The sequence below is a fragment of the Mesitornis unicolor genome, unplaced genomic scaffold (assembly GCF_000695765.1).
Source record: "Mesitornis unicolor isolate BGI_N332 unplaced genomic scaffold, ASM69576v1 scaffold715, whole genome shotgun sequence".
Taxonomy (NCBI): domain Eukaryota; kingdom Metazoa; phylum Chordata; class Aves; order Mesitornithiformes; family Mesitornithidae; genus Mesitornis; species Mesitornis unicolor.
The window spans coordinates 42,867-54,917 of record NW_010183249.1 but is presented as its reverse complement, the minus strand read 5'-3'; positions in this window follow the sequence as shown (position 1 = coordinate 54,917).

The window sequence follows — 12,051 nt, the reverse complement described above, 5'->3', positions numbered from 1 at the left end:
ACGGAGTTGGTTTGTTTGTAGAGGCACCTGTGCAGAGCTCCTGCTCTGGGTAAATCTGCCCAACTGAAACTTTCTGTTGTGTGTTGTTGTGGTGTGGGGTGGAGTAGAGACCAGGGCCCTTAAGCCTTGAATTCTGTCTGACTTGTCTTAGTTTTTGTTTTGCAGGCATAAGAAGTAGGTTGAAAAGCCCTGAAAATAATGTAGTCTGCTTTATTTTTTTAAGGATTTGTTTTGTGGTTGATTGCAATCTTGGATTTAGATGTTTCTTGCTGCTAATAAAGTTATAAATCTGAGTAGTTAACATCTGAGCTGTCAAGTAACTTAGTCTATCCTCTAACAGACAGGCTTAACGAGATCCATGTACAACTGAAAATTGAGCAGGAGCACGTAGGTGCCAATAACAATTCCCTGATCAGGAGTCTCAAACCTGAACTCAGAGGTCCACTGGGATTCAGCTTGAAGTTCAAAGTGTCCTTGTCCTGTTCCCCTCTTCTAATCTCCCCTGGTTTTTGTTTCAGGTTGATAATGCCTCCACTTTCTTCAGTGGCTCTTTTTCTTCACTCAGGAGTTAATGCTTTTCTGTGTCTTTGCAAGGACTGTTTCCCTGGCTTTCCTTAGCCCCTGCTGGTCTGATGAGGTAGCCTCAAGTCTCACATTAATAATTGATTAATAACATTAATAAGTAATAATTAATTGTTTTTCTCTTTATTTACTTGGAAGGAGAGCTAATTCAATCATAACTTACTGATGCTAACTGTTGATAAGTTATGAGCTGTTACAAGCTGCCAACTGCAGGCTGCTTGTGTTGTCCTGCAGTGTAACTGGGAAGGTTTTTAAGCCCTCTCTCCTCTGTATACTCTGCTGTGAAAATAATGTGGGCAACACTGCAGCTTGTCTCCCATGTAAGACAAATAATGACTTTCTCTTCTGCCAGGACACCTATTTTGACAAACCCTGGGGCATTGTAAGATATCTTTGATATTTCTGCCACTCTGTCAGATAGGACTGTACAAATATTCCCAGTGTCTTTCACAGTTATCAGTAGGGAACCCTTGCTCCATATGGTTGCATACATCTCCTTTCCTTAGGAAATATAAGACAACAGTCACCTCCAGCAAACTGAGAGGCCACAGTGTAGTACTCTGCTTGTGCAGAAGGAACAAACTAATTGCAGGGAAATCAGTGCCAATTTACTTTCTCTTGAAATAAGAGTTGCACTTTGGAAGTCAGGAGAAGGAAATTAACAGCTCTGAAACTACAGTAAAAGCATGAGTTGGCAGAACAAGGAGATGGTTTTGTTTTATTCATTGATCGTTCCTAAATCTGTATTTGAACTCCATACCCTCCTCGCCCACTCACTGGAAAGTGGCTGCAAAAACTATGTGAAGTAGCTCTAAACAAAGTTTCTTGGCATCAAACATGAAAGATAAAATCCCAGAAGAGGTGTTCTTGCCACATTTTTGGTTAATGAATGATAAATCTGATATAAATGCTGGAAATGAGACATAGCAGGTTGTCTCATCTGGCAGAAGTGACTTACAGCTCTAATACAGAGAAATGATTTCCAGTTTTCTAGGGTCATAAGTAATGATTGTTGTTCGTGTGTTTCCCAGCTACCTTGTTCCTACCCTTTCACACTTGTGCCATTACTTATCTGCATGTTAGACATCTTAAAATACTAGGCATGGAGATTAATGACACTTATTTACCCTTTACTGTAAATACATGTTTTTGGGTTTCTTAATAGCAAAGGAATCCACACTGACTGTAATGAAAACTGATTCTGCTCATCTATTCTTGCCATTAAAACTACCAAAGCACTACAATTCTGATTTGAGAACAAATTAAGGCGCAGATCTTTCTGTCACATCTGAGGAGAGAGATTTGCAGAGCTGACTGGAGACCTCTTGGTGTCAAAGGTGTTTTGTGTAGTTACAAGGGTTTTTATGTAAAAGCCCAATGGCAGCAAATTTCATCTGTCTCCTCTTTTGGAGAAGCTGTGTGCTGCTTGGCTTGTGTACGTGTAGCTGAGCAAAAAACAAGGCTAAAACTTCTGTTTAAAACTGAGCTTAAAAGCAGATTCCTGCATTTCAATTTTGCCTCTGCCCCTGGTTCACCACATCACCTGGATCAAGTACTTAATTCTTCCAAGACCTTTTTTATCTACAGATGGTATGGGACTCTGACATATTTGTTTAATGAACATTTAGTAGAGCCTTGATGCTCACCTCTGAAAGAAGCTCTCACATTCAGTGTCCTCCAAAGAGTGGCATGAATGTGGTGTTCTGCAAAATACCGCCACTTTTTAGAGTTTGTTTTCCATTTTTATGATGAAAGGCAGAACCCCTGAGACACCTTGCATGCCCTGAACTCAGGCTGTGGTTTTGGTGAGGCACACCTGGCAAGTTAACCCTACCATTGGCCTATGAGACATACCCTCATCCTACCTATCCTGCTAACTTGTCTAAGCATATTGCGATAAAGATTGAGAGGCATTCAACTGGAATCTGTGTAAGTTGCTGAATGCAGTGCCTTGAGCCACATCTCAGATGTTTCTGTGGGATCAGATTATGGTGTAAAACTGTTGTTTGAGCTAGTTAGAGGACTCTTACGGTTTAATTTAAAGTATGCTTTTCAGCATAGAGCTCTTGGCCACCACTGCCATTCAATGATGCAGAAGCTGATACTATTCTTAATGGCTGTGTTTATCAGCCAGGACACTGAGACAAAAGCACCAGGGTAAGGAGTGGGAGCTTTGGATTCCAGCCTTTCCACAAGCTTCACCTGTGATTTACGACTTGCCAGCAGTGTGGTGCCAGATGAGATCTTCCAGCTGCAGCTTTTTTAACCTTAACATGTTACAGCTGCTGGTTCTTCTTCACATGCACTGGTGGAAATAACCCAAGGGAGGAGGTTAACAGCCCTGTCAGATCTGCTGGTGTCTTTCCAGCTGCACCTGTTTCTTATCCTGCTTATATTTTCAGAGTGAGGTGGTGAGTAGCTAAGCACAATCTTTTTAACCCTGACCGTTCTTAGCTACACCCTTAAATCGGTGATCAGTGCAGGTGTCACAAAAAATGAGTCAATAGGAAACCATGAATAGGTACAGCATCATAAAGCTTTGGAAAAAGAGCAAGAGTATTCCTTATCTCCAGATATGCTACTGCCCTTTATTTCAGAGAGCTCAATTTAGAGTTGAAAGCAATGAAATGCTGTATCAACCAGTTATTTCTGATGGAGCAAAGGTTTAAGCATCGATTCCTATTGAACATTAAGAAAATTTTGGTTTTATTTTGGAGAGCTACAGCAAACTACCTGCCCAGCTTTGTTCCCAGATATGCACTGGCGATCACTCCTGCTCTGTAAACCTCATTTTCCACAAGTGACCAACACTTCCACAAGTCCCGAATGCCTGCAGGAGCTTATCTTGCACAGTGTGCTGAGTACCACTTGTACCACGGTTGGGCTTCATCGACACTTCAATTCATTGACACTCAACACCACCAGACAAAACCACAGACCTTCAGGTTGCAAACCTTTTCTTCTTGCATTGACAGGCTCGGGCCATTGGTATTTCCCTACTTAAGAAATGAAAGTTTGAAATAAAACCAGAATCTCAATATGGGGAATGAGAAAAGTGGTACATTGTATTTTTTTTCTTTTTTCCTCTGAGAGCTGTGGGGAAAACTGAAAATCTCTGTGTGTGGGAGGGAGGAGAGAGTTAAAAGAAACCTTTAAAATTAAGTAGGATTTCTTAGAATTAACAATGAAACTGCTCACTGCAATGTTCTTAGCACTAACCTAACAAACAGTTGAAATAAAGTTGTTTTCTTCAAAGCTAAGTGCTAAGTGTTTCCAAACCATCTGCATTATGAATCCAAGCTCCACAAGCTGAACCACAGTCACTGATAATATCATACTGTATGAGAAATACATGGACCGTGATGCCTCTTGCTCATGGTTAAGCCTTTTCCCTCAAAGTGTCTTTTTTTGGAACTGCATTATATCAGTCTCTATTGATGCTATTTCTGAGGCACAGAGGCAAAACCTTCCCTTTTGTAGTCAGCAAAAATGATTATTTCTGTTTCTCTCCGCTTCCCTCACTGTAAATGATATATTACCACATAATTACCGCAGTGGAGTGCCATGGTATATCTGCAGGTTCTCCTCGAAGTGTTAATCAAAAATCTGAAGTCAGTATCCTTACATTCATTTAGCTTCATGTGCAAATGAAGTCCATACCTCGAGAGGGTGATAGGAGAGGCTTTCAGCACTTTCTGCGTCAGCTCAGTTCTCTCCTACCCTGCCTTCAGCCTTCCTCAAATCCACCTCTCGTGCTTAAAAAAAATCACTCTGCCTTGCTCAGCATCACCCCAGTAACGCTCCCTCCCTTGCTTGGTGCTTATCATGGTGCTGTGACACCAGGAGAGCAGTTTCATGGCTGCCTGGTCAAATGAGTCACCTGAGCAAGGTGATGTGTGACCACTGAGATGTCAGACTTCCCAGCAGCTTGCAAGATTTGACTCCTTTCCTCACTTCTTAGAGGTCAATAGAAGTTTTGGTGCTGTAGCTTCATACAAGTCCTGATCAAGGGACCATGCAGGATGCACTCAGCAAGTGTGGGTTTCTCTCAGACAGCACCTGGGCTTGGCTTCAGCAGCAACATCTGTGCATGCACCAAAGTTCCTGGGCCAAATAACTTGTGTCAGTGGTGCAAAGGCCTCGGGGCCCCTTGAGAAGGCACCTTTTTCCTTTTTTGAATTTGGATGTGCATCAGCAATGCCTTCATACATGAGCTCCTTTCCTGTTCCACACTGCTCAGGGTGGAAGAGGATACCTAGGAAGCCAATGTGAAATCAAGGCCATGATAGTGGAGGTGCATCCTCCAAAGCCAACAGCAGATGTAAAGCCTACCTCATCAGGTGTATATTAAATCTGGAGTTTGAGACCCTCTGTCAATGGTCAGCAGTCAGCATTGCCAGCAGTTGTGTCTGTTTAAGGGCTTTCAGATTTGGGATGGTTCTTCAGTACTCTCAGGATGAGTGTCTCTTCCCTGCTAACTTATTTCATGTGGGGGTATCTCCACTCACAGCATAAAGCGAGCAAGTGTTACATACTCATTTCCTTAAAATTGCCCTCAAAATGAGAGGATTGTAAGGATGGAGTTTTGTTTTAAGAAAAAACCCTCTCAAACCTGAGGGAGAAGGTGATGCCAGCTGCTTCGCTCCCTGCCTTCTGCTTTGTTTACATCTCTTTTTATTATTTTTATTTTTTTTCTAGCTCGGCAAATGAAGAAATCAGACCACACGCACCAGCCGTGCTTGTTCCGAAGTGCCGGTGTTGCCGACCCCATGCTGTGCCTGTGGTGAAGGTGTTGTGTCACCCCCCCGAGCAGAGCCTGCACGCAGCTGCAAACGGGGTCTTGCTGAGCACAGGGTACATACGCCAGTGCACAGTTGGCCTTTCATCTTTCTGCTCCACACTCTAAACAGCAAGAAGCACCAGTTGGTGAAGAAGAGGAGGTGGAGACAGCACCCACAAGCTGGTGTCCATCTCATTTTCCACTGTGTAGCTTATCTGCTCTCCAGCGCTCATCTCAGAGCTATGTCATCTTTCATTATGATTTTACTGCTCTGCGTTAACCCTGGCAATTGACTGAGTCCAGATTATGGGTCAGGTCTATGAGCAAGTGTGAAGGAAGTGAGGACAGACATACCACCACTGTCATGGCAGTATTTTCTTGTTCATTGGTGAATGTGCTGTTGAGGCAAATAAATCTTTGCTTTTTTTATTTTTTAGCAATGTTTTATAGAGTATTCTGATGCTGTTTGCTTAGGCAAACATAGGCAAGCAGGTATCTTCGCAGCATTACTGCAGCGTTTGCTAATGAACAGCAAGGATAATGCAGTGGGAGCCCCACAGTGGGGTGGATTTGTAGTGTTTATGCTTCTGATGTGCTCATGTGGCATTTGACAAATACAAGAGACAAATGGAAGCCTAGGCCAACGTTTTCTAAGCAGTCTTGAAATTGTTAATAAGTAAGTATCTGTATCTCCTTGTAAGCACCTCAAAAAGGGGTTTAGTTTTGAAAACAACTGACTACCTGCTGCTCAGTAACACTAAACATCAAAGATGGTCCAATGAACTGTCTAAAAAGAGATCTGGGTGCCCTGTATTAGGTCTCCAGGTTTGAAACTTCTGATCTTTAATCAATGTGGAAATGCCACAGTCATTTAACTGTCTGATGGTGCTTACCGTTTGTTTACTTTCCCAGGGGATCTGTAAAGGCCAGCACCTGCCCTCTCTCCCTTGGGAGCACTTTCTGCATAAGCCATGGTGTTTGTCCCCACAGAACAGCACTTGGCTCTGACAGCGTGGTGAGTCAGTCTTGGCTGCTTTCCTCTGTCCCCAGTAATGCCTGATCATATCTGGGTTTTTAAAAATATTTGTGTCAGTCCTGTATACAGAGCCAAGACACGTTTGTCTTACAGAAAATACACTAAGTGCAGAGAATATTGCTATGCATGCCTGTCTGTGTCCTTTGAATGTGTTTGGCAGGATGATACTAGAATAATTTGCAAGAATTGCATGAAAAAGCTAAACAAATTATTGTATTAAAGTACTGACTGCATATTGCCAATGATAGGGAATTATCACTCCCATTTTCCTTTCTTCCTGTGCTGGTATCAGCCAGGACCTTCATTATCATACTGGTCAAGCCTTCATCTGTTTGAGGGGTGGAAGGGTGGATGTGTGTACAGTGCAGGTGGCTCCAGCCATTACTTTTATCCCTGCTCTGTTGGGGACCATGCATGGACATACAGAAGACAGAGCGTATCTGGGCTCCCAGCTGGGAGAGCCAGGCCTGTACATCTGAGTCCAGCTGCACAAACAAGTTACCAGGAGACAAAACAGGGCGTGGGTTTGCTCCTGTCCCAGGACCAGTATGAGTAATGTACCTCAGTTTGACTGAGGGAGAAGTCACTCTGTGCACACACCTTGTCGCTCAAGCCTGGAAAGAGCATTTGCCATGAGCAGCCGATGTGCTGTATAGTCACACCATCTCTCAACTCGTAGACCCATGTCCTACAGCTGCTTCCTGCTCCCGGATCAGGTCAGATGGCATCTCCATCAACACTCGTGCAGATATCGCCAACTTCCCATGCCCCTTGATGGAATAAAGCCTTGCATTACTTCTAGAGATGCTGGGAAGAAAGGGAAATGTAGGCAAGACTTTAAGGGGGGTGTTTTTTCCTCATACCTCCTAGCCTGCACTGTTCCAAGTAACCTCATGTCTTTCTGTTCCATTTCCAGGTACCCGTGACTCTCGTCCACTGGTGAATCTGCTGAGAGCAGCTGGAGGAACGAGGATGTTTTGATTGCCCCATGCTGTAGAAGGCCTATTTCTTAACTGCACTGTCTTGTGTCAGCTTTGCCAAGCTCAGCAGTCATGCTAATGATAGATCTCTGTCAAAATTTGAAATTGTTTCTATTGTGTTTTATTTTTCAAGAAAATGAGTGAACCCATAAGAATTCCCTGCATTTCCCTCTGCAGGATATAACTTCAGTCATTTCACCACTCCTAAGAGTAAACTAACTCCCTGCTGGGTTATTTGTGACCCCTTCTCAGCCAGGCTGATGTATATCTGATCGCTTCCTGAAGCTGCTGTGAGGAATAAATCAAGCATCTCCCTTCATGCTGAGTGCTGGCACATCACAGGATTTCTCTGGTACTTCACAAAGCAGAAAAAAATCAACACAAGCCAGAATCTGCCCCACATCCCAATGAGCTACCCAGCTTTTAGCTCTCAAACCAGGTCTCATTGTGCCTCTGAGCCCTGATGCTCTTCCTTATTCCACCTCCTAAAACCTGTTTCTTCCATCCTGCCCATACATAATAAATTGTGATCAGCCAGGATATAGCATGCTGCACTGCATCACGATCTCATGGTACCACTGTGTCCCTAGGGCTTTCTTGCTCTTCCCATCTTCCTGCTCTGCTATGCTGGGTCGTGTTTGCAGTCAATTTAGAGACTGTAAATAGTTGGGTCTGGTATCCAGCTTCTCTGGTGTGTTCTGAGGTAGAGTAAAATGCTTGGGAGCAAAAGAACCTGGGGTGCAGCTTTCCCAGCCACTAAGTGGGGGTGATAGGAGTAAAACACTTGTTTTCAACCATAGAGATATATTATGGAGGGGTCACCACTGCAGAAGACAGTCGAGAGTGACTCGAGGTTGACTGCAATCTCTTGATTGCATCAAGATTGAACCCTCCAGTGTTTCAATCTGCCTGCTACTACTTTTTCTTTTATAGGATTCCTTTGATCCGCAGTGGCTTAACAAAATTCATGAGCTTTGAAGGGCATTGGCGCTGAGAGGTTCGAAGCCAGATGAATCCCCTCTCTGTGAATTTGCAGTCACCTTGTAAGCGCTGGGTGAAGGAAGAAAGCTCTGCAATGCCCTCCTCAAAGCAGGGGATGATCTTGAGGGACAATTATGCTCAAGAAGCAAGAAACTGATGTTAAGGAAGGTGGAAAGCAGTGGTGGAGGAAGGGGATAAAATTTAGAGGTGGTCAGGAGGTGGAAAGAGTACAAAAAGGAGAGCCATGGCCAAGCCCTGAGTCTGAAAGGCAAAGTTCCTGCTGGAGAGAGTTACTGGTCAAAATACTGACGGTGGGTTTGGGGCAGCAGCTCCAACAGAGAGCTCTGATGGACAGACAGGAATCTGCAGCCTTCTGCCTGGCACTGCCCAAGGAGGTACAAAATGAACCTTGGCAATGTTCAAGGCTTCAGAGGCAGAACCCCCAAAAAAATTCCAAGCTCTTTTGAATGTTTTCCTGAAAATACAGTGGTGCTAACCTGTCTGGGGCTGGGAAACCGCAGTCTGAGCTTTCTCTGAGCAACACGCTCCTCTTCGGGTTAGATTGTGTGTTTGGTACCTTCCTGTCCCTTGTGGGCTCTTTTTAGGCTCTCAAGAGGACCCCAGCATTTCTGCTCTCACCACCAGGGCTTATTTTTACATTGCTTGTTCTACTTGAGTCAAAATTTCACATCATGGCCCTTAGTTTTTAAAAAGTAAATCTGAATTACTACCACCAGGACTAGACCAGTGGGGCCAGTGACTCCATTGTGGTCAGACTTCTCTCTGCTCCAGAGCACAGAGGACAGGGGCAAAACCACCAGGGAATAAATACAATCCTCTTACCCATTTGGCTTGGAAAAAAAGGTGAATTTGGGTAAAATCTTTTATGGGATCTACAACTGGAAAAGCAGACAAAAACTCTGGCTCAAGGTGCTGCCCCCCAGGCTGCACTCAAAGTCTATCAGAGCCACAGCGATGCTGCTGCTACCATGAAAACAGCCCTCCTCGGTCTGTGGTGACGAACAAATGGCACTAAACGGGGGGAACTCCATAGTTTTGCAAACTTTCCAAGCCTACGTGCATGCGTGTGGTGGCTCTGCAGAGGGCAGCAGCTCATGCAAGGGTCTGCATTCAGCAATAACCTGCGTGTAGCTATAGGAACCCCTTTCCTTATGGCTATACCATCATCCTGGGGCAAACCCCTGTGGTGCCACACTGCCCCACTGCAAGTTTGGGACTGAAAAGTGGATAAGGTGAAATTTTGGTGGTTCCTTTTTCCCCTCCAGGCTCCCAAAACAGATTAGGGGGGGTAAAGGCTTTGTATAAAAAGGTAATTATTCACAGAGTAATGAATTTTCATGAAACACGTACAGTGTTAGCAAGTAAGAAAGGAACTTTAACCAAAGTAACCGTGTGTTTTCTGTGAGGTTTTGTAATGAGTAGAACAAAGGGAACAGCAGAGCGTGGAGGGCACCAGGTATCAGCCCTTTCATAGGGGGGTGGGAGGACGCCGAGGAGGTGGTGGGGGAGAGTGCAGCCTCCCCTCCCAAGGGTGAAGGGGATGTTTTTATGGTGTTTGGAGGGGGGAGAAGGATTTCTGTGATTTTAGACGGCGATGTGTTTATTCACTTTTTCATGAACTCGGTTATAATGTGTGCTTCTTAAGGAGAAGTGTCTTTAGCAATCCCATATATTGAATTTCCGCTTCTCTTTAAAGAAGGTTGCTGTGGCAATATGCTGTTTATTTGCACTTCCCAGCCTGGTGTTTGTGAAAAGTGGGGGTTTTCACTCATTTCTCAAGTTAGTCCAGCGGTTGCCTGCTGGGTTAAAGGCCAGTTCTTAATCTTTTTGTTTCAGCCTGGATTGCAAAGGGCTTTTAGTCCGTGCAAAATCCCCCTGTTCTCAGAGAGGGCACTGCCTCCGAGATGAGATCAGGCTGGAAATGAGGTGTTTGGTTTATTGTTTTATTTAAATTACCAATGTTTTTAAATTGTTCAAATCCCCATATGTATTAATTTAAGGCTCCTTCTGGGTTCAGAGACAGGGGGGTGATGCAGAGTGGGAGAGGCAGCATGAAATAGGGGGTTTATGCACCAGCTCAGAGCCGCACTCTTTGGCCCAAGGGAAAAATCTTTGTTTCAGTGAATAATCTGCAGATAAAAAGCAAGTGAGGGATTTTGACCTATAAAAGGGAAAAAACCCCACATCTTTTATTTTTACCAGGATTCCTCTTTACCAGTGTAGCCAAAGTTACGAGCCTGGGTAGTGAGCAGCTGAGCAGGCGGCGATTGAGCAGACAGCCTCAGACATCCTCAAACAGATACATTTTATTGAGTAAGTGCACAACTAGGCAAAGCAAAGCGGTGATGTCCAGGCTCCGAAAACAAGATCTCACCAATCCGTTGGCCAGACGTCCTGGGAGTCTTAGGAACCCGGAGATACTTGCTGTGAAAGTTCATGTGGATTCAGCTCCTTCAAGTCCAAAGTCATTACCGAGTCTTTCGTTCTGCTCGTCTTTTACCATCTTTCCAAGTCTTTGAGGCTGGCACCACCTCTGCCATCTTCACTGGGTGCTTTTCCACACTCAGACATTACGTTCTCTTTTCTTTCCTTCCAAAGACACTGTCCTTGGCTTTCCTTGTCCCCTTCTTTACTTAAGGAGTCTTAAATCACACAAGAGCAGCTTCTTTGTATTGGCATTTGGGGGTGGGACATTGAAAAAAAAGTTACTTATGCTAACTCTTGCTTTTTAGCTGTGAGAGTGATCAAACACTGGAACAGGTTTGCCCAGAGAGGTTGTGCAGTCTCCATCTGTGGAGATAGTCAAAGCCCAATTGGACGCAGTCCTGGGCAGTCTGCTCTAGGTGACCTTGCTTGAGCAGGGAATTTTGGACTAGGTCATCTCAAAACATCCCTTCCAACCTCAACCATTCTGTGATTCACACTGACTGCAGGCTGCTTGGCCTGCCCTCCCCTCCTGGATGGCCCTCTTGTAACAGAAGAGGCCACCCCTCACATCAAGGTCTGGCATGGCATGTGTCTCCACCGCTCAACGCCTACTGGGTTGCAGCCAACAGCGGAGCTAAAGGTTCTTCTTGGTGGCAAACACAGAGGCCAACCCAGTCTTGCCCTTGACTATGGTAGGAGGCGCTTGGCCAGCCCCAGTCCTTTCACCTGGTTGTCAATGCAGAGCTTCACCTGCCTCATCCAGTAACAAGTTGCTACCATGGCAAAGCACACACAGATTTGCATTAACAGGATAACTACAACGGGGTGCAGCAGCGCGTTGAAGATCCCGGTGGCGGTCGGGGACCAGCCAAAGAAAATTTCCCACCAATGATGTTCTCCCACCCTCTTAATTCGTTCCATTACCTGTTTTATAACATTACCATCGTGATGTACTGTTATTAGGATCTTTTTAGCTTCTGCCTTAGCGTTTTCTAACAGCTGCTGTAAGCTTGCATGCTCTAACATTTCTTTTACAAGCGACAAATCCATACCTATGGGGGTCGGGGTTATACTACGATACAAGGTATAGTTTCTGATTAATAGCTGGCTAGTAAATACTGGCGGCTTATACAGAAAATCACAGCCTCTAATTATATCTACATTGCAAGCACACATATTGGAGTCATTAAACACAGTCTGATTATAGACTTCGTTAATCTGCACGTATCTACACGTCGTTCTGA